This window comes from Mastigoproctus giganteus, chromosome 12, assembly GCF_048544385.1.
Source record: "Mastigoproctus giganteus isolate SK-2022 chromosome 12, ASM4854438v1, whole genome shotgun sequence".
NCBI classification, from domain to species: Eukaryota; Metazoa; Arthropoda; class Arachnida; order Uropygi; family Thelyphonidae; genus Mastigoproctus; species Mastigoproctus giganteus.
In genome coordinates, this window is record NC_143586.1 from 92,470,161 (window position 1) to 92,494,135 (window position 23,975).

Genomic DNA, 23,975 nt, shown 5'->3' on the forward strand with positions numbered 1-23,975 from the left:
ACGTTTCTAGATCCAGTTGCAGTTGCGTACTGTCATTACTGCCACTAGCCACGCTGCCAACCTTTGTATCACCTGCAAACTTAGATGCTAAGCCTGATATACCCTCATCAATATCATAGATTAATATTGAAAATAATAATGGGCCCAACACCGAACCGTGGGGGGGGACTTGACTAATAACAGTCCATGAAGAGCAATGTCCATTGATTACTACTCTCTGTCTCCTCCCACTCAACCATCCCTTTATCCATAGCAGCAACTTGCACTTAATGGCACACTGCCCCAATTTGTATAGCAGTCTTTTATGTACAATAGTATCAAAAGCTTTCCTGAAATTCAAGTATGTGATATCAGAATTATTTTTTGTATCCAGTTCCTTTGTGACTGCATTGTAGTATTGTCAAATTGGTCATACAAGATTTCCCCTTAACAACCTATGCTGTGTTTGAAGTATAATTGCAGTTTTGTCTAGATGATCCTGCATTACTTCTTTTACCAGTGACTCCATTATTTTCCATGGAACAGAAGTTAAACTAACAAGTTTGTAATTACTCATGTCACTCTTTGATCCACCTTTGTGAATTGAGGATACATTCGCACATTTCCAATCCTCGGGAACCTCCCCTGAATCCAAGGATGGTATCATAATGATGGCTAAGGGTTTGCTTGCTTCCTTCAAAGCCTCCCTTAATATATTTGGATGGATCCCATCCACCCTAGGTGCCTTTCTTATGCTTAACTTCAACAATTTCTCTTCCACTTTCCTCTCAGTTAAAAAATCATTTAGCTCCCTGTTTGATAAACATTTGATACAAGTGCAAAGTGTTTTAGTTGTCTGACAGCACTAGGAGTTCCCCCATCTCCGAGTTGTGTACTCTGTTTGTGTAGCACAGAACTCTGTGAAGGCCAGAGATTTAAAAAGTGTGTGGGGAGTGGACGGATGTGTAGTGTTGTGTTGTGTACTTCTTCTGACTATTTAGCCGTTGGGACCCACTATTATTGCACTTGACCCCAGGGAGGCAGGTCAGGTACCCAGTAGATTTTTTGTACTCTAGCAGGTCCTGCCACCTAGTTTCCAAAGATTTCAGTGGCAAGGGCCTATGTGAAAAAAAAATAAATAATAAATAAAAAATGGGGTTAACACTAGAATATAAAAGGTCAAGAGAGGTTTATGTAAGCATGGTTTAAATTTGGACGTTATTAATCGATAAGTTTTGTGGGGTGTACACTGCGAGTTAGACAGAGTAGCGGGAAGACTGAAGGCTTGGGGGGGGGGGGGAAAGACAGGTTTGGAGACAATAGAGAAGGCGACTCCAGAAAGTCAGTGAGGCATCAAACAATATGAAAAATATTTTAAACAAAAAATATTTGCTCTCAGTTTTATTTGTAGATGAACTCCATTCTTCTCTCTTTGCTAGTACTAAAAATATCGGTCACTTTTTCATAGAAATTGTAAGTTTGACTCTGCTCTATTTTAATTAATCTTTCTTTTTCAATGAAAATTAAAGCAAGTGACGAAAGCATTTCATTTTTCATTCAATTTCTGATGAAGAAATAGAATGAAAAATTGTTTTGATTCTTTTGAAAGCTGAAAATGACCTCGCAACAGAAACTGTTTTAGATGGAATTGTTAAAATCAATTGCAGCAGCTTCACTGCTTCAGGGAACGTTTGTTCAAGTCCATTTTGAAACACAAAAGTAAGCAAATTTTGAATTGATTTATTCTGGAACACTTGTGCATTATAAATTCCAGCTAGATCAGTTTTGAATCTTATGACATCGAAGACGTCACCATAATTCTTTTCTAAACTTTCTAATGCATCCTTATCAGTTTGGCTAGCTAGTTTTCGAAACTTTTTATTATCGACTAATGAAATAAATTGTAAATTTTTAAACTCACTGTTTCTTGCTTCCATATGCTTCAAGATATTATTCAATATTAGACAGAATATTCTTTCTCTTTCTTCTTTAATTGGACATTTTGTACAACAGTTTGATTCATTCAGGTTATTTTCTTTGCAACATTCTTCAAACTTCTCGTATATATCATCAAAATGTCTGTGCAGATCTTAGAGCAAATTTATTGTTTCATTGATTCTTTCAATGCAATATGGAATATCTATAATTTTAGTTTGTAAGATATTGAAGAGTGTGTCAGTTTTAATGAAATTTTCATAAATCATAAGAAAGTATGTTGAATCTTGCGTTAACCAATTATAAAATTCATTGCTCCTCACTAAGGTATCCGAGTCCCACAATAAAGGATTCCTGTTAATGCTGTTGAAAAGTTCACTATGGTAGTGTAAAATAGTTTGTACTAGTTTTGAGTTAGAACTCCATCTCATTGGTGCAGCCTTTGGAATGCGTTTCTCCACTATGTCATCAAGCAATTGCATTTGTTTTGTAGAGTGACTCAAAAATGAGGCAAAAACCTCAAAGGTCTTGAAAAATATTGTGCATTCAGATATGAATTTTGCTGACTGAGACAGAACAAGATTCAACTTGTGAGCATAGCAATGGGAAAATAATGGTGCTTTTTCTCTTACTTTAGCTTTAACGCCATTTAAATGCGATGCCATTATCGATGCTTCTTTATATGTCTGTGCTATAAGTTTATCAGCAAGTGCCTCCGTAGCCAGGTGGGAAGGAGCAGCAGTGCATAGCACACGCTTCTTGATTAGACCGGGGTTCGAGCCCGTCACCACCAAATACGGAGGATGCGGAAAGGTCAGGGAATGACCACCGCATATTCCCGGAGCAATATGGCCTTAGTTGCTAATGCTCCTAAAAAACCAAATAACAAACAACAACACAAACAAGTTTATCAGCACAGGTGTTGTATTTTTATAAATTTTTAAATATGCATTCTGTTACACCAGTAGCTGTCCTGTCTTTAAGTTCGTCAAATCCTATGAAAACTTCTTTAATTTCAGAATGCAATACATATCTTAAAACTGTGGAACACTGAGCTGTATTTGAAATATCAGTCGTTTCATCCACTTCTATAGCAATAAATGGGAATCTTGCAAGCTCTTCTTTAATATTATTTTCTACAGCTGTTCCTACTGCTTAAATTAAGTCATTTTGGATCTTGTTAGAAACACCATAAAAAATGGATGTCTGTTAATGTTGTTCCAATTTAAAGAGGATTTGCCTTCATTATTACCGCGAAAAGCAAGTTCTTTAATCAAAAAGCAAGTAGCAGATATTAATTTTTGCAGTGTGTCCTGTTCTTCTTTACCTTTTTATTGTGAATTTCAATGCTAAGTTTCCTCAGCTTATCTATGCTCAAGTCGATTCATGTAGATCCAAATGTTTTCAATGATATTTGGCTTTCATAATGCGCAGCACATCTTTCATATTTACTTAAAGAGTTAGGCAAATTATTTAAATTACAATATCCAGTTCTTACCCACACACTTTCATTGGATACAGAAAATAACAAACATGGGAAACAAAAGAGTATTTGTTGTAATACAGCTGCACAACCAATCTTTCTTGCTGTACCATGCTGCTCGAAATGTTCTTATTATTTTTGTCCCTTTACGCTGTTGAAGTTGTTTCAGTTCCGATGTCGGTCTTCCACTTTTAATCACATTAGACTTTCCTTCATAAGACATATTAGAAAAATTTAAGAGACTCACTGTCCATATTTGAAAAGGGATAAATTTTGAAATAAAGTATTTGTAAGGTAATAAAGTATCAGCCCTATCACTAGAGGCAAATGATGTAACAACACACATGTGTACACTCCTCATTCTGCAAAGACCGATGGCACACTGAAGCGAAGGTAAGAATTATTCTGCCTTTATAACATGGTATTTCATGTATCTGGAACTGCTTAACATGGCATGTGGTTTAACGATGTAACACATTAGTATATATATGTTAAGGTTGAAAGGCACAGGGAAATTGTGCATGTCTAACCTCAAAATATACCCATTTACTAAATAATACATTAAATTTCATGCATTAAATTAATATTTTTATAATGAATTGGAAATCATTTACTTTTTATATTTAATAATTAATATTTATAATTTTAGTCTGGCTAGGCACTTGCCTACCTTGTCTACCCAGAGGGCATGTCCCCGATGCAAAATACTCAGTCAGTTTGTCAGCAACCTGAGTAGGATTATCAGTAGTCAAACCATCGCTATGAAATGGAGTAATTTGATTCGTCATCCCCTTCCTTCTAGTGTTTACATAAATAAAGAAGTCTTTGTTATTTTTATTTTCTTTCTTTCTTTTTTTTTTTTTATTTTCTTAATTCATTCATAAAAGTAATTGCTTTTTGCTCTCTCTCTGATATAAATCATGAATTATTACTATTTGCTAACATGCCTGAAATGTATTGCACTGCATACTGACGTGTTTAGAATGAGTTTCAGGCAGCAAATTGTAACACTGTTTCTCCAAGATATTTTGCAGTGTTCTCTGAATTTGCTGCTAAAGCTACCTTTTCTTCATAAACTGACTCTGTTTTGTTTGCCAGTTGCTATTCTTTATTTCCAGTTACCTCTGATTACACATGGTTTTTATTGACCTACGAATGCTAAAAAATGATAAAATTAATTTATTTGCTATCTGATGTTTGTAAAATTCATTTGTAAATACTTTGGCTCTGTAATTTGGCAAATTTGTAAAATCAGAATGCATGGAATGCTTTTCAACATAAGAAAGTTAGGTGGCTTCATTGCATCGAACTCTGTTATTCCACAAAACATTCCATGTTATCAGCAAAAAAGGCCAGTTCAGAAGTTTCATTGGTGGATACCAAGATGTATCATATAAGAAAGTATGCCATCAAAGTAGTTATCATCCGAAATCAAATTGATCATAATAAAGCTGCCATTTCAAAACTAGAAAGGAAGTTGGTGCCATTTTGGGCAAACTGTATTGGATCTTCAACAGTTGTATCACATCTTCACTTGTTCAACCTACCTGCCTGATCTTCTATGCCATATTGATCTTCACATTCCAGTGGTGGATACTAGACAGAAGACGGCATTCCACATCAGCAACTCTAAGTTAGAAATATCCAAGAAGTCCTTCTTTAAAAGAACTGTGGCTCTTATGAACAAGTATGAACTCGATATGGCTCTGGACAGGAAAGAATTTCACAGAACAGGTTGGCTGGTAAACTGATGGGCTCAAGGTGAAAATTATGATTAAATAGTATATATTATTCTATTTATTTTTATGTTAATATACAATCTTTGTATTTTCATGTATTTCTGCTCTGTTATACACTCTAACTGGGCATATGCCTGTTGTGTATATTATGTGTTAATAATAAATAAATGAACTTTCGGAGATATGAGATAGATCATAACTTCAAAAGCTGTTTGCAAGAGCAACACTATCTGCTACCTCCAATCTTTTCACACAACTCTTTTGGATGTGAAGTTTTTTGACATGTACAAACTGTCACTTCCATCAACAAAAATATTTACTGCGGGTAGAAAGATATCTTGCATTATTGTAGCGTGTTACTCTATGAAAAAGCACAGAAAACTTTCTATTTTCTCTTTTCTAAAACAATTTCTTTTTATATGATTGCAACATGTAAACAATTATATTCACTTATATATGAGCAAATGCATATGTATAAAGAATTTGAAAACCTAAGTGAGATTGCATATTAAAGAATTAAGTATAAAAAATTACGATAAATGAACAGTACTAAAATATTATAACTGAATAAACAGTAATAAAAATTAATAAAGATTTATCATAATAAATAAGTACCATATTGGTACTGTTACAGTGAGGTTATGAATATGATGTACAAAAGTAAGTATGAGAATAAGATAGATTATGAGCCATGAAAGTAAATACAAAAATGGAATGAAAAATTAGTGCCAAACGTTATTATAAATTATAGGGGAGGAGTTAAAAATAGTATCAATAAAGTAAGAAAATAATTAGTAGTAATAGACTACCACAGCCAGCTTTGGTATGGGACTACAGCTACAACAATGGAACCCTAACTATGCAACATTTTGGATCTCCAGACTATTGTAAACTGGTCAAAAAGTATAAAATTTGGTAGTGAAGTGCAGATAGTACAAATTTGAAAAAATAAAAATCAGTAGTATGGAGGGTAATCCCAACACTATGGAGCATGTATTACATATCAGTTATGATGATAAATATATAAAAGATTAAGTTCAGATTAGCTTTTGTTTTTTTATGAAAATTGCAGTACAGCATGCAACCGTGTAACTGAATTATTGGAAGTCAGGGGTGGGGAGAAAGAAGGCCAAATACTGGTAAAAAGAGCAGAATGAAGTGAATGCAGAAAAGGAGGAAAAGCAGTAATTGCCAATTAAAGAGGGGTACTCAGGAATGCTCGAAGTGTAAACTCATCCTCTAATTAGAGGGCCTTGGCATTAAGAACGATTAATGTATGAGTGAAAGTTAGGAATTTTCAAAGTGTACAGGGTATGGTAGGAGTATAGGAAATGTATTGGTGAATAAGGTAGCATGAAAGAAAACTTATGAGAATAAAAAAAACCGATAGAAATCATACCAAAGCCAGCTCATGAGTAATCTAATCTTGTTTAGTAGAAGAAGGTCATAAAAGCGTAAAGTGAAGAATGTATGCAAAATTCCCTTAACTTCATTTTACTTGAGACTTCGGATAAGTAAGAATAGGTAAGATTAAAAACATAAAATATTAGAGACTAAAATAAAGGCATTATTATAATATAATAATAGTCAAGGATAATCATGAATATAAGGTCACATGAACAGGTAATATGTTCATAGTTCATTAGCACCTTGTTATTTTAATAATTTTACAATACAAATACATTTAAAATGCTATAGTATATTAAAAATCAAAGATGATTAGAAATGTATATACAGGCACTCCCCAATTTATGTAAATTCAACTTTATGTAAGTTTTTGCCAGCCAGTGCAAACTTAAAAAAATTGTGGAAACGTATTTTGCATTGTGTAGGAATAAATGGAGGTATCGTGAAAATATCGTAATGTGAACCCAATAACACTTTTTTTTTTTTGGTAATTTGTTCCAAGACCTTGGAAGTTGAAATTTTTGCTATATAACTAAGCTATTTATCTCTCTCTCTCTAAAAGTCATTTTTATAATGGAAATTGCACTACATTTTCATCGTTATCATATGTTCAGTTATAAGAATCAATTTTGATGCCTTTGTGATGGTTTTCTAAAGCACATTTCTGGAGGTCACAACCATAAAACAATAAAAACAATTTGCACTTTCCAGTTTATTGGGTTTTTCTATTAGTGAAATCTATTATTAAACGGGTAGTAAACTTGATCTTATTGCATTTGCAGTAATACCAATAACTGGAATTGTGTGGATTTTTATACTATTATGGTGAAATGTGTTTTCCCTTCACTGAAATCTTCAATCATATAAAAAAACATAAATTTTCAGAATCTTTTCTTCATTCCTATTTACTTATTACAATGATGAAGAGAAAGTGACCAAAGGAAAGTGCAAGTGGTGGCAGTTCTAGGAAACAAAACAAAATTGATTTAGAAATGAAGATGAAAATGATTAGGAAGTATGAAGCAGGACAAAGTTTGTCATCTATTGCATGAGAATTAGGTTTGCTGCGTCAACAGTGAAAACTATTTTAAAGAACAGTGTGCATATAAAAGAACATGTCATGGATCAACAGTGATCACAAAACAGCGTTCAGGTGCTATATTGGAGATGGAAAAGCTATTAATAATAAGGATGAAAATTCAGATCCAGAAGTGTGTCCCTTGAGGTGTTTGTACTGGCACTTGTCTTAATCTTTTTATTGTGTGTTTCGATGCACACTTTTATAATTTTTCCTGTGCATGAGATAAAATAATTTAATAAGTAATTTTATTTACATGTTATTCAAACATTTCTTTTTTGTTTCAATCAAATTCAGTAAGCATAGTTGTGAGTGCCCCATAAGCATTTAGGGAAATTCCAAATTATGTAGAGTTCCACAGAACCCTTATGTAAGTTGGGGAATGGCTGTATATTTATATATATGATATGTTAAAAACAATTGTAAGGTTGACAGCGTAATAAGAAAAAAGGATTAAACAAGGCAAAAAAATGTAAACTATCTCCTAGATAGCACTTTCATTTGATATGGCAAAATGCACTTCTCACACTTTTTAATCTTTAAATTGAATCGATTCATTGCATCCAACTTGGTTATCTCACAAAAATGTTCCTCATTACCAAAAAAAAAAAAAAAATAGAAAAAGCTAATTCAAAGTTTCATTGCTGTATGCCAAGAAGTCTACAAGAGAGCATACTATGAAAGTAGTTATCATTTGAAATCAAATTAATAATGATAGTCACCGTTTATAAACAGGAGAAAATATTTATACACTATTTTTGAGGAAGAATTACAAGTCCTACTACATCTTGGAAAAATGTAAATATTAGTCAAAAACCAGAAAATCTGCAATCTGCAGTAACGTGTTCACACACCACACTACATGATAATGACAAGAGAATAACTGAGAGGATGGACTGCAGTGATTCCCAAACTGTGTGTGTAGTAGTACCTTAGTGGAATTACCAAATTCATTGGCAATCACTCTTTTGGTATGCTATGAATATAGCATAGCATATTTTCAATTCACACATGACTTGAATGACAAAAGGGAACCACTAAGATAAAGCATAAAAAATCACCTGCATCTGCACTTGGTCCTTGAGGCTGTCACAGACATTCTCTCAGTTATATCAAGCTCGTTTTGCTACCTTGGAGCCTAAAATGCTGACAGAACTGATACTCAGGTAATTCGCAAGTCAAATTGGCCAAATTTGGCAAAGTCCGGTCAGTTTGTGACAGGATCATCTGCTTGCATCTTCATGATGGTAGGACTGTTAGTAACCTTGGGTATTAACCCCATTGTGCAAGTCCAAATACAGCACCCAGTATACTGGAGGTAGCCACCCAGGTGTAATTTTTTTCAGCGTAGTCTGTGCTTGCTAAAAGGAGAGACTGCTTCTACAGGGATGGGATACACTTAAATAGAAAAGGCTCAAGAATATTTGCTGATGGTATCAAGGTAGTGTTAGGTGAGTCGGAAAACTGCTAGCTTGGGGGGGAGGATTCACAAACTAAAAGATTAACAGTAGCCACACGCAGAGGAAAGGAACTGGCTGGATATGTGCAAATTTCCAATCATAAGAAAAAACACATTTGGAATAAGAAAGTAAAAAAAGGTGGCAAAGAACAAGAGTAAGTTCAGGAACACAGGTTTTGAGAACAAGTGAAATAATGCCATTAGGACCTGGAGCTTCCTTAACATCAAGATTCGTCAAAATCCTTTTGACATCCTTTTGATGGAAGACCACAGGAGGCATTAAATGGAGCATGCTAGGAATGGTGGGAGGGGTTTTACCAAGATCATTAATACATGAGGTGGAAGAAAAATAGGATGCTAGCAAGTCAGCTTTATTCTTGGCTGAAGTGACAAGAGAACCATCTGGTTTTGACAGAGATGGGAGCAGAGATAGGCAAAAGTTGTGGCCAATAGTTTTGGCAAGAAACCATAATGCTCCGCTATCATTATGGCAAGAAGCAAGTTTTCTACTCTTAGCCTGTTCAAAATCTAGTTTGGACTGTTTAATAACTGCTTTACAATTGTTGCGAGCTTTGGTGTAGGCAGTAAATAAAACTGAAGATTTGGAAACAAGCCAGTTAAAATAAGCAACATTCTTCTCTTGAACAGCCTTAGCACATTCATTGCCCTTGAAGGATTAAAAGTGAGGGGCCCATCAAGCTCTCAGCTGCCCACACCAATGCCAGAGCTTGAACTTGGTCATCATGCAACACAGCGGCAGCCCCCAAGGCAGAATGCGCTGGTCCCAAAGGAACTAGTAGTTGTTGGTGACTCTATTGTCAGGGAAACGGGAAACGTGCTTTGTAAAAAGGATAGGTGGAACACGATCAGAGAATGTCTGCCAGGGGCAAAGGTTGATGACGTTGTACAGCGGATATCATCTTTTAAGGGCACAAAAGGTTATATAGTTGTACACGTTGGCACTAATGATATTAAGAGTAGGAGACCGGCAGAATTACTTAACAAGTACAGGTCACTGTTGAAAAAAAGCCGTGAATTAGGGTTGAATTTGAAAGTATCTGCAATTCTGCCCAGACACGATAGGAGGGAGTATATGATGAGAGCCCTGTCGATCAATTCAGCACTGGAAAGATTGTGCAAGGCTCAAGAGGTAGAATTTTCTTCAGCCTGGACTGTACTTGTTAACAGGAGAGACTGCTTCTACAGGGATGGGATACACTTAAATAGAAAGGGTGCAAGTATGCTTGCTGATGCTATCGAGGCATTGTTAGGTGGGTTGGAAAACTGCTCGATTCGGGAGATACAAGGACTAATAGATTAACAGTAGCCATTGGCAGAGGTGAAAGTGATTCTTGCACTGCTTCTATTGGAATGAGCAGCAGCCTGGAAAATAAGATGCAGGATATTTCAGAGACTGCTCGGAATCATTGGGGTACAAGTAAACACATGGGTTGTGTTAGGGTAGCTAAGAAAAAGAACAGGTGCATGTATACTTGAATGTACACCAATGCTAGGAGTTTAGTAAATAAATTTGATGAATTTGAGGTATTGCTCAAAACATCAAAGGCGGATATTGTTGGGATTTCAGAGACGTGGTGTCACACAGATATAAGGAGTGCAGAACTGGAATTTGGGGAGAACAATGTCTACAGAAAGGATAGACAGGATAGGAAGGGAGGAGGGGTTATGCTATTAGTTAAGAAATACATAAAATCCAAGGAAGTGAAGCCAGTCGACATCTCTTCTGGACAGTGCAGTGTCGAGTCAGTTTGGTGTGACATAAGCATTGGGAGATCAAAATTGAGAGTAGGAGTGTGCTATAGGCCTAATGACTCTGATGAGTATAATAAGAAACTGTACAGGGAAATAGAGTGGGCCAGTAAATCAGAGTCTTATAATGGGGGATTTTAATTTCCCAGATATTGACTGGAATTTGGGGGCTGGTCACTCACACACTAGCAAGGCTTTTGTGGATTTATTGGATGATTGTTTTCTACATCAGCAAGTTCGGGAGGCAACTAGAGGGACTAATACTCTTGATTTGATTATCAGTAGTGATTCTTCATGCATTAAGAATCTGCAGATAAATGAACCACTAGGTGGTAGTGATCAAAGTGTGCCGAAGTGGGATTTACTCAAAGAGGTAACTACCATTAGGGGGTAAAGGGAAGGGTTATTGCTTTCGTAAAGTCAACTACGATGGACTGAGACAGTATTTAAATTCTATACAGTGGGACCAACTGATGATGTTACCAACAGCAAATTCAAAATGGGAAGCATTCAAAGAACTTATCTTGGAAGCTACTAGGCTTTACATACCAACTAAGAAATATTGTTCGAGGTTTAGGCCAAAATGGATGTCAGATGAACTAATGAGGCATATGGCAGAGAAGAAAAATGCATGGGATACTTACAAATTAACACATGACACAGAAGCCTATGATATATACAAGTTGCTCTGTAACCAAGTTACAAAGGAGGTTAGGCTGGCGAAGGCAGATTACGAGAAATCATTGGCAAGGGATGCAAAGAAAAACAGCAAAGAGTTCTTTACTTATGTAAACTCTAGAAGGAAGGGGATGAATCAGATTGGTCCACTTGATATCGATGGGTCAACTGTTGATGATCCTGCTCAGGTAGCTAACAAACTAAATCAATATTTTGCATCGACATTCACACATGAGGAGTTATTCAGCGAGGGGAATGCCAGGGGTGTATTCAACTCTGGCAGTAAGCTAGAGAATCTTGTAATAACTGGGAGTAAAGTGGAGGAGAAATTGTTGAAGATAAACACAAGAAAGGCACCTGGGGTGGATGGATCTATCCAGTTATATTAAAGGAGGCAGCAAAGGAAGTAAGCAAACCCTTAGCCATAATTATGAGAGCTTCCTTGAACTCAGGGGAGGTACCCATGGACTGGAGATGTGCAAACCCCAATTCACAAAGGAGGATCAAAAGCTGACACAAGTAATTATAGACCTGTGAGTTTAACTTCTGTTCCCGGAAAATTAATGGAAGCACTGGTTAAAGAAGCACTGCAGGATCATATAGACAAGACTTCAGTTATAGCTCGGACACAGCATGGTTTTGTTAAGAGGAAGTCCTGCCTGACCAATTTGATTGGTTACTATAATGCACTCACAAAAGAACTGGATGCAGGGAATAACTTTGATATTATATACTTGGATCTTAGAAAGGCTTTTGATACTGTTGCACATGGAAGACTGCTTGCACAAATTGGAGCAGTGTGACATTGGAGGCAAATTGCTGCTGTGGATAAAGGGGTGGCTGAGGGGGAGAAGACAGAGAGTGGTAATCAATGGACACTGCTTGTCGTGGACTAATGTTATTAGTGGAGTCCCTCAGGGTTCAGTGTTGGGTCCATTATTGTTTTCTGTATTTATAAATGATATTGATGATGGTATATCAAGCTTAATGTCCAAGTTTGCAGATGATACGAAGGTTGGCAGGGTTGTCAAGGACACTACTGACACTATGCTGCTGCAACAGGATCTGGAAAGGTTGAGCAGATGAGCTGAGAGGTGGCAAATGAAGTTTAACATTGACAAATGTAAAGTACTACATATGGAAAAAAGCAACCCCAGAGCAACGTATCAACTCTGTTGTACTACACTGACAGTGGTAGAGAATGAAAGGGACCTGGGGGTGGTTGTGCAGGCAGATATGAAGTTCTCTGAGCAGTGCAGACGGGCTGCAAGAGTAGCTCATGGTGTATTGTCAATGATATATAGGGATTTTTCTATCAGGGATAAGGAGGTGATTATTCCCTTGTATAAGGCAATGGTTAGGCCACACCTAGAGTACTGTATACTGGTCTGGAGGCCTCATTTCAAGAATGATGTAGAGCTGCTGGAACGAGCACATAGAAGGGCAACAAGATTAGTGAATCAAACAAAGGGGTGCCCATATGAAGAAAGGCTTAAGTTTTGCAAATTACAGTGTCTGGAGACTAGGCACCAGCGAGGTGATCTGATAGAGGCATATAAGGCCTTGAATGGTTTGAGCATGCTCATTGCTGATGGGATTCTTCCTCTTGCTCAGAATAATCACCTGAGAGGGCATAAATTCAAATTGAGGAAAGACAGATGTAGGATAGACATGCAGAAATTTGCCTTTAGCCAGCGGGTGGTTGGTGGGAGGAACAGACTTCCATCCCCTGTCGTGGAAGTTGATAGCCTAAATAAGTTTTAGGCTCAGCTGGACAGGTATTTCGAACGAACAGAGGGATGAAGTGGAAGTGGTTATTTTTTTATTTTATTTTTTTTTTTTTTTTGGCTGATGCTGCATAAGCTTGCTTTCTTGCATCAAATGCCTCTACTAATGTTAATGCTGCATAAGCTTGCTTTCTTGCATCAAATGCCTCTACTAATGCTAATGCTAAAACCAAGGTTTAAAGGGCAATAAAGAGTGAGATTTTAAAGTGGAGTGATTCCATAAAGGATTCCATTCCAACAAGAATAATTTCACTGACACGATCTGAGAAAACGTTGACATCAGAAGTTTTGAAACAGTAATCCGACCAAGGAAAAAGAAATCTCTCGGGTCATCCCATTTTGCATTCTTGTAATGCCAAACGGCAAGAGATTGGGAATAGCTATCAGATAAAAGCTCCATTGGAGAAGAGACAATCACCAAGTTGTGATCTGAGGTGCCTAAAGCACCACTCACTTCAACCGTGCACTTAGGAGGGTTGTTTGTGTGAAAAAGATCGTGTGTTGGCTGTATGGTTAGGATAGTCTGGTATTTTGGTAGGTAATTGAACAATCTGTGTGAGGTCATTAGCAATTGCAAAAGCCTCAGCATCTCGGACAGATGGGACTGTGTGACTAGAAAATGGAAACCAGTGCGTTGTGAACATTAAAATCATCAAGGAAAATTACCTCACTTTTAGGAAAGTTGGACTGAGAAAGTCAAGTTGCAAAGAGAGGAAGTCAAAGAGCTCCAAGTGATTAGTAGAGTTGGGAGAACAGTAGAAACAACAGATATATTTGACAGAATAAATGTAGAGAGGAGATCGAAAAGAGGAGATTCCAAGTTACCAAGTCTCTGACAGGGAATATCGGAAAGGACGTATGCACAAGTACCACCTTTGAGGCGAAAGGAATCATACAGCGAATAATTTGGGCAACTGAGACGAGCAGTAGTTGAATCAAGCAATAACTGAGATTCTGCCAGAAAAAGTACATGGGGTTTGGCAGACTGAAAGTGGAAATGGACATCGTTGAGATTAGAATTGAGACCACGTATATTTGTGAAATGAACCAGGAAGTGTTTGGGAGGTTTAGATAAGCTTTACTCTTATTAGTTTGACAATTCATGATGTATTCAATAGTAAGAAAAAGTGGGGGGATGGGCATACTGTATGAAATAATGAAATTTTTGGATATGGTATACACATGAAAGAATATACCCAGATCCTTGACATAACGTGGCCTCGACAATGCTCCCTGCATACACACTGCTCGGACTCCCTCCAGTCACTATCTGGCAGAGTAGAAGTAGCAAGATTATACACCAACTGATCTGGAAGCCTCCTAAAGCATTACCAGTAGATTCAGTCTGGTGTACTGACTAGCGGCTGGCCTGCGAACACCGTTTTAGAGCTGTTCCCTCGAAATGTATGGAAGATTGGATCTCGCCATGATTTCCATCATAACCTCAACAGTCATCAGTCATACTGCCTGATGGAAGAGATGGGGTAGGGTTAACCGGAACTTAGCTCTGGAGATCAAACATGGGTTCCACAACTTCAAGCCTCCAATAAGCAAAGTGGGTGTATTGCACCGATTGATGAGAGTCATTTACCACCTATTGACTGCCAATTGTTTTATGATTGTGACCTCCAGAAATCCGACCGGACCACGTGGTATGGTTGGGGACAATCATAGGGCAACCTAGAGTGCTGGCCTATTCAGTTGACAGCTGCAGCTAGCATTGTCCATGCATACACCTTACCTCAATTTTTTAATGTGTTTTTATTTATTTTATGTTTTTGTGGTTTTGGGTTAACAGAAGATGGCAACAAAAAGAAAGAGTGTTACCGTGTTGATGGAACAAAAACTGAATGCACTTTTTTGCATTGATAAGGGCAAAGTTTAAAAAGATTGCTCTCGATATAGGGGTGGCAAAACAAACTGTTTCTGATTGGAAAAAAAATAGGAAAGCAATCAAACTTTTGTTCAAAAATGGTGGCCAAAGACAGCTTAAGAAATAGCGCTACCATTAAGCAAGCAAAAATGAAAATTTCTACGAATCCTTATACATTTTGTTTTGTCATAGAGCAGGCCCAATCCTTCAATAAAGGGCTCTTAGCCTTAATGAAAAGTTAGGAGGTGACCCGTCTTTTACTGAGAGTTTTGGGTGGTTATCAAGGTGGAAGGAGCATCATGGAATCCGACATCTTGAAATTGCAGGTGAAAGTCTTTCTGGTGATTGTGTTGCAAGCAGAGAATTTAACGTACCGTTTCTCAAGTTTATTAGTGAAGAAAATTTAGTTTTATCCCAAATTTTTAATTCTGACGAGACTGGTTTATTTTTCAAAATGTTACCCAAAAAAACACTTGCCTCAAAACTTGACTCTTCAGTTAGAGGATATAAATTGAGTAAGGAAAGATTGACATTGCTTTTGTGCAGTAATGCGTCCGGGAATTTAAAGTTACCACTGTTAGTCATAGGAAAATCTGCTAAGCTCTGCGCTCTTAAAAATGTGAATTTAAATGCCCTCCCAGATAAGTATATGTCACAAAAATCAGCTTGTATGAGCTCAGTTCCTTTTAAAGATTGGTTTTCATCTTGTTTGTTCCCTTAGTTAAAAAATATTTTTATTTAAGATCAAGGACTGGAAGAAAAAGTAGTTTTATTCATTGATAATTCTCCAACCCACCCAGCAGAAGAACATCTGAGATCTAGCAACATCTTTGTAAAATTTTTGCCACCCAATGTTACTGCACTATTACAGCCTATGAATCAAGGAGTTATAGAGGCTGTGAAGTGATGGTACAGAAAGAAGTTGGTAATCTCACTGTTAGAACAACAAGAGGTGCTTAAAGAAAAATCAAACTTTATGGACCTTCTTAAAAATGTCAACATAAAGACAGTCATTATTTTTCAGCTGCAGCTTGGGATGAAACTGACAAGACTACCCTTATCAAATACTGGAAAAGACTTTGGCCTGATGTTCCAATGGAAAGATCTGAAGAGGAAATGGATATTTCTTCGGATCCTGATGATGACAAGGATGATAATGATTTTGTTCAGTTATTTCAACATCTAGGGGGTTGTTCAGACGTAAAAAATGAAGACATTACCTGCCCCATGAATAATGTGTGATAATGATCTAGGACATAAAATCCTCACTGAGGAAGGCATTGTGCAAGTATGCTCATCATCATCGTTGCAAGCTAATGAAGATGACAACTCCGATGATGAAGTGTGTGAGGAAACAATTGGCGCGAGTCACACTGAAGCAACCAGAATGCTGGAGAAGCTACTGATTTATTTCAAGAGACAGGATTTCACATCAGCTGGTGAGCTTCTGACCTTGAAGCGGTTGCGAGATCGTGCAGCCCAAAAGCGAGTTTCAAAAAGCAAAAAAACATTGAGGACTATTTAAAGTAAACTTCTCGAAAATAGTTATTTGTTTTGTGTTTGATTTTGTGTACTATAATTTTCTACATTAAAACTTTATTGCTTTGTACAGTATTTTGTTTACTTACCATATTCTTTTACTTTTTATAATTTTTATTTTAAAATATTGTTATATTAATTTAATATAAAAACCAATTTAGTTAAAATTTTGTTATTTAGTAACTTTAAATAAAAACTGGTACGTGAAAAGATAGCTTCCAGTTAATCCGGACTTTCACTAATCTGGACTGAGTGTGGTCCCGTCAAGCCTGGATTAATGGGGTCTTTCTGTACAATTACAACCACCTCTCCCACATGCTAAACCTAGAAGTCGCACTGGTCATTGATTTCTTTTGTTCATAGCCAGTGGAAAAGATTAAGGCATATTCCTGACACAGATAATACGCTCTGGTCAGCCTGTGTTCTATTGTTACACCCTATTAGAGAATTAGGAGAGAGTGATTATCCTTTATTCTGGAAATTAATCTGTTCTTTTGGAGAAATGAGTCATCCACAATTTCAGTAAATTTCACCCATCTCTGTTTACAATGTAAACATGGCAGGCACAAGTGGGCACAAGTTTAGATCAGGGCTTTATAAAAATTTCTTATTACAGAGGCCCATCTATCATGAGGCCTGATGCTAGTACCTAATGAGCCTATTTATAAGTACTGCCCTGAACATTGCATTCTATAAATGTTCCTCATTTTCTAAGATTTCACATTGGTAAATGCAGTGTGATGTAATTGTCTTTGATTTGGAAATCATTACTGATTTTTTTCAGCCGCTACATTTCTTGCACACATCTCATATATGAAATGAATATATGTAATTTTAATTACTGAATCTAGCCATAATTTTTGGAGATTCATTTTAAGTCTTAAATGCTTCAACAATGAATATCAAATGCATATTATTTTTTTGCATAGTCGTACATTTCACTTCTGCTTCCAATTAGTGCTCCTCTTCTGAAAATTAGTTGAGATAGGGTTGTATTTATATATTTATTTTTATGAAATATTTTATACTTAATAAAGCTATAGAGTTTTTTAGGGAATGAGCCTCATGCTACTTGGTAGTATGACTAGCGTATAGGTTAGTGCAACTGCATCAGTTTAATTCAGGGCCATCTACCAAAGTAGTTAAGTTAGTATCATTTTAATTATTTTATTATATTATAATAAAGTTAGTTTATAACTTTATTATACTTAATAAAGTTATTTTTATGAAAACTTGATTTATTTATATGATCATCTTTGTGTTAAATTTATTACAAGAATTCTCAAAAATGCCTACTTATTAGCAAGTTATATGATTATCTCCCACAAACAGGAAGCACTGTCGCAAAACTTTAACTGCTATTATCTCTAAAACTGAGCTTCAGAATAAAAAAAAATGGCTCTGGAATTTTTGCATCAAAATTGCCTCCCAAATTATCTCCCAGTTGTACAGTAGATCATTCTATATATATTCACTATTCTTGTCTCAGAATTATTATATAATTATTTATTGTTAATTAAGCTCACTTTAGGGACATGTCATGAAAGACGCAGCTGTATAGAATTTAATGTTTTTTTATGCTTTATTTTGCTTACTTTTGATCACACAGAAATTAACACAATGACTTTTTATTTCTCTTAGGTGCATAACCTTTAAATAGTATAGCTATGGCAAGAACTTACATGAACATTTCCTATATATACCAAAGACAGTTTGTTTTACAAGGAAGAAATTTGATATTCTTATCTACAGGTGATATAAATATTTGCAGACTGAAATTAATTTACTATAAATAATGTACATATGTATATAAATATATATAAACTGTTTATCTTCAAAAAGTTGCCAGAAATGATGGTGCAATTATGTGAAATTAACAGTGTAACCCCATACTTCGCATATTGATGCATTTAACTGAATGTTAAATATATGCAAACTGACTGCTCTCATTTTTAATATTGGAGCAGTTATTTATTTTAACCATTTTTTTTAATACACACATTTTAATTTGTTCCACATTAATTTGATCGTAGTCACATGGAGCTTATGTTTGTGAAAGAGATAAAACTCCTTTATAAACATTGCAAAATCTGTAGAATTTTTATTTTGTATATACACTCACACTGAATTATGACCACCTACTTAATACTCTGTTGGACCACCATTTGCATGGATAACAGCCACTATTCACTTAGGCATTGACTTTAGTAGATTTCTGTAGGGGTTTGCAGCCATGCTTCCTGCAAGGCTTTCCACTGTGTCGGAATAGATTATAATTGCATGTCCATATGGCTCATTTTTCATTCTAAAACATCCCACAGGTGTTCAGTTGGATCGAGGTCAGATGAATTTGGAGGCCAATCAAAGTGGGTGATATCTTCACTGCCATGAAAGATATTGGGCACCTCCGTGGGCAGGAGCGGCAGTGCGTAGCACACGCTTCTTGATTAGACCGGGGTTCGAGCCCGTGACCACCAAATACGAGCCGACCGGGCTAGCCGAGTGGGTAAAGTACCTGCCTGGCAACCCAAAGGTCGCGGGTTCGATTCCCGCCTCGGGCTTGGATCAAAGTACTGCAAAAACCTTGGGAGGTGCAATATGGCCACAGAAGCCTAAGCGCCAACAACTACCAAATCAAAAAAAAAAAAAAAAAAAAAAACCACCAAATACGGAGGATGCGGAAAGGTCAGGGAATGGCCACCGCATATACCCGGAGCAATATGGCCTTAGTTGCTAATGCTCCTAAAAACCAAATAACAACAACAACCATAAATCTACATCTGGTCACTTTGACTAATCTCAACTCTTGTTTAACCTCAGGGGCTCACATCTGGTGAGTATGGGCTTGGCACGCCCAGGGTCCTGAGCTGGATATCATCATTCTTCTCTTTCTTGGTGATTCCCTTCTATTTCTGACTCTCTCTCTCTCTCTCTCTCTCTCTCTCTCTCTCTCTCTCTCTCTCTCTCTCTCAGGGTAACTCGGGAATTTTTTTTGGCTAGTGCAGCATAAGCCTCACTTCCTTGCACCATGTGGCAAATAATAATAAAATAATAATAATAAAAATGTCCCCACTCATGCATAATGCAGGTCTGATTACATGGTGCATTACCATTTTGATAGATCTCATTTTCTGTGTGGGAAAAAATACAAGGCGGAGTGCACATGGTCTCCTAAGAGGTGTGGGTAAACCTCACTAGTGAAACATTAGTCCATATGGGCCATAAGTCCTAGTTTTTTCCAGCAAAAGACACCCTACATTAACACTAGAACTGCTGCAAAAGTCAATTTGACCATTTGCCTAATTTAAATTGTTGCAGTTTTGCAGCCCTTTTAACTATGGAAATGTGAGTCCCTGACATTTCTTAAATTTCCATTAACAGCATGTGCAATTGCAAATGATTTTTAACACACTAAATTTTACCTCTATAACTAAAATTGCCAAAACAATCAATTTGAATGTTCACAAAATTTTTGATAAAATTATCCAATTTTTATACAATTAATCAATTTTTTGAATTTATTTACTTTGTGGCAAACATTTGATTCAAATCGTTCTATGGTTTGTGCAAGTACATGCCCAGGTGCATATGTCTGCACATCTGTGCATTCTACTTCATGTCTGAGCATGTGTAAGAGGAACTACTACATATTGCTGCAGCTTGCCATTTTAGTTTCACCTCCATAGCCAGGTGGGCAGGAGCGGCAGTGCATAGCACACGCTTCTTGATTAGACCAGGGTTTGAGCCCGTGATCATCAAATACGGAGGATGCGGAAAGGTCAGGGAATGACCACCGCATATACCCGGAGCAATATGGCCTTAGTTGCTAATGCTCCTAAAAACCAAATAACAACAACAACCATTTTAGTTTAGTCTAGGTGAAACTTTATATGTAGAAAGGTATTTTAACAATTTTTAGAGTGCTGGTTCTATTGCATTACTAAAATGTGGTGATCTCGTGGTCTTACCCAAGAGCAGATTCAAAAATGTCTAGAGGAATTAGAAACGCTATCTGAAAATGAGTGCGGAGAGAAGAATGTAGATAAATTTAGAGAAGGTGTCAGATGGATTCCTAATGAAAGAGGCAAGAAATCTAGTAGCAGTGAACGATGTTACCAACGTTGAATTTTAAATGGGAAGCCTTCAGGGACTTAATCTTGAAGGCTAGTAGGCTTTTCATGCCAACTAAGAAATACTGTTCAAGGTTTAGGCCTAAATGGATGTCAGATGAATTAATGAGCCTCGTGGCAGAGAAGAAAAATGTATGGGATGCATATATATTATCAGGCAACACAGAAGCCTATGGCACATATAAAATAGTCTGTAATCAAGTCACAAAGGAGATTAGGCAGGCGAAGGCAGATTATGAGAAATCTTTGGCAAATAATGCAAAGAAAAACTGCAGAGTTCTTTACTTATGTGAATTCTAGAAGGAAAGGGATGCATCAGATTGGACCACTTAACAAAGATGAGTTGACTATTGATGATCATGCTCAGGTAGCTGATAAACTGAATGAGTATTTTGCATCTACATTCACACATGAGGATTTATTCAAGGAGGGGAATGCCAGAAGTTTATCAAACTAACAGAGAGCTAAGCAATTTTGTAATAACTGAGAGGAAAGTGGAGGAGAAATTGTTGAAGTTAAACATAAGGAAGACACCTGGGGTGGATGGGTTCTATCCAGTTACATTAAAGGAGGCAGCAAAGGAAGTAAGCATCGTTGGACTCAGGGGAGGTCCCCCATCGACTGCAGGTGTGCAAATGTATCACCAATTCACAAAGGGGATTCAAAACATGACACAAGTAACTATAGACCTGTTAGTTTAATTTGTGTTCCAGGAGAAATGGAGTCACCGGTTAAAAAGAAACATATTGCAGGATCATCTAGCAAGACTGCAGTAATAGCTAAGACACAGCATGGGTTTGTTAAAGGGAGATCTTATCAGACCAATTCGATTGGATACTATGATGTGGTCACAAAGGAACTGGATGTAAAAAAAATAATTTTGATATCATATATTCAGAAAGCTTTTGATACTGTTGAGTGGGAGACAACAGAGAGTGGTAATCAATGGACACTTCATGGACAAATGTTATTAGTGGAGTTCTCCAGGGGTTTGGTGCTGGGCCCATTGTTGTTTTGTGTATTCATCAATGATATTGATGAAGTTATGTCAGGCTTAATGTCCAAGTTTGCAGCTGATACAAAGGTTGGCAGTGTTGTTAATAACAGTAAAGACAGCACACTACTCCAACTCAACTGGACCTAGATAAGTTGGGCAAATGGGCTGAGAAGTGGCAACTGAAATTTAACATTGACAAATGCAAAGTACTGCATATGGGTAGCAATAACCCAAGAGAAATGTACCAGCTGTTCAGTACTATACTCAGGGAAGTGGAAAGTGAAAAAGACCTGGGGGTAATTTTGCAGTCAGATATGAAGTTTGCTGAGCAGTGCAGATGGGCTGCCAGGGCAGGTCATGGAGTCTTGTCAATTATATATAGGAATTTTGCTAGCAGGGACAGGGAGGTGATTATCCCGTTGTACAAGGCAATGGTCAGGCCACACCTTGAGTATGCATACAGGCCTGAGGCCTCATTTTAGGAAGGATGTAGAGTTGCTAGAATGAGTAAAAAGAAGGGCAACAGGATTGGTGAGGGCAACAAAGGGGTGCTCTCCAAGAAAGGCTTTAATTCTGCAAATTGCAGTGCCTGGAAAGTAGGCACAAGCGAGATGACCTGATTGAGGTGTACAAGGCCTTGAATGAGTTGAGCAAGCTGAATGTTGATGAGATTATTCCTCTTGCTCAGATTCTTGCTTCGATGTGCAGAAGTTTGCCTTTAGCCAGCAGGTAGTTGACTGTTGGAACAGACTTTCATCTCTTGTTGTGGAAGTTGATGGCCTAAATAAATTTAAGGTGGAGCTGGACAGGCATTTGGAATGAATGAAGGGGTGAAATGGGAGATTTTTTTTTTTTTTTTTTTTTTGCTGATGTTGCATAAGCTTACTTTCTTGCATTGTATGCCTCTGCTAATTAAATTCCACATTAGTACACTGTGATTGCCACCCAGTGAGTCTTTTACCTGCAGATTCTTAATGCATGTAGAATCACTGCTGATAACAAGATCAAAAGTATTGCTTCCTCTTGTTGCCTCTCTAACATGCTGCTATAGAAAACAACCATCCAAGAAATCTACAAAAGTCTTGGTAGTGTATGAGTGAATAAGCTATAAATTCCAGTTAACATTTGGAAATTAAAATCCCTCATTATAAGACATTCTGGCTGGCTTTATTTCTCTTCATAGTTGTTTGGTATACTCATCAAAAGGTGACACGAATCATTAGGCCCATAACACACTCCTACTCTGTTTTGTTTTCCCAGTGCTTATATCACACCAAACTGACTCAACGTTGCACTCCTAATCCATGTCAACTGGATGCACTGCTTTAGGTTTAATATGCTTCTTAACTAAAAGCATGACCCCTCCACCCCTGTCTGTCCTTCCTGTATACATTGTACTCTCCATATTCAAATTCACCATCACTTATATCTGAGTAACGCCATGTCTCTGCTATCCCCACAATGTCTGCATTTGATGACTTAATCAGTACTTCGTATTCATCAAGTTTATTCACAATGTTCCTGGCATTGGTGTACATGTTCTCACTCTTAGTTACCCCTACACAGCCCATGTATTTACTTGTTCCATGATGACCCACAGCAGCACTTGAAATTCCCAACACTTGATCTACATCCATTCAAGAACTTGATGTTTTTATTGCTATACGTTTAGCTCATGGAGCATGTGGTTTTAGAATTTTAGAACTGGATAGTTTGTGGTCAATTCTATGGGTACCTCAGTTTGTTCATGATACAATGCCATGTATACAATGCAATGTGAAAATAGTAGTTCATAAGATTTGACATATGTTCTTCAATGAAGGGGCATCTAGGAAATGATAAATTTGCTTTAGCTTCAGAAATATGGTACAAATTTATTTCCAACTGTAAAGCTTACTATATACCTGGAGCAAACATTACAATAGATAAACAGTTATTTCCAACTAAAGCTAGATGCCAATTTAACCACTATGTGGTCAAAAAATCAAATTTGGTATAAAGTTTTAGTTTGCAGCTGACAAAACTTAAAAATATCTATTGAATGTCCTTCCTTACTTGGAGAAAGACAATATGCACCCAGCTAGTCAACCACTTTCTGAGTATATCATCCTCAAACTAATA

The 23,975-nt window shown here is 36.9% G+C and overlaps 1 long non-coding RNA gene across 1 annotated transcript in view; it reads left to right on the forward strand.

The window, feature by feature from the left end:
• LOC150077277 (uncharacterized) overlaps positions 1-18,464 on the forward strand; it is a 69,804-nt gene extending 51,340 nt beyond the window's left edge. The window contains exon 3 of the long non-coding RNA XR_016547689.1: positions 18,369-18,464. This is a non-coding gene — a long non-coding RNA (uncharacterized LOC150077277). The remainder of the gene's footprint in view (positions 1-18,368) is intronic.
• Positions 18,465-23,975: the final 5,511 nt, after the last annotated feature.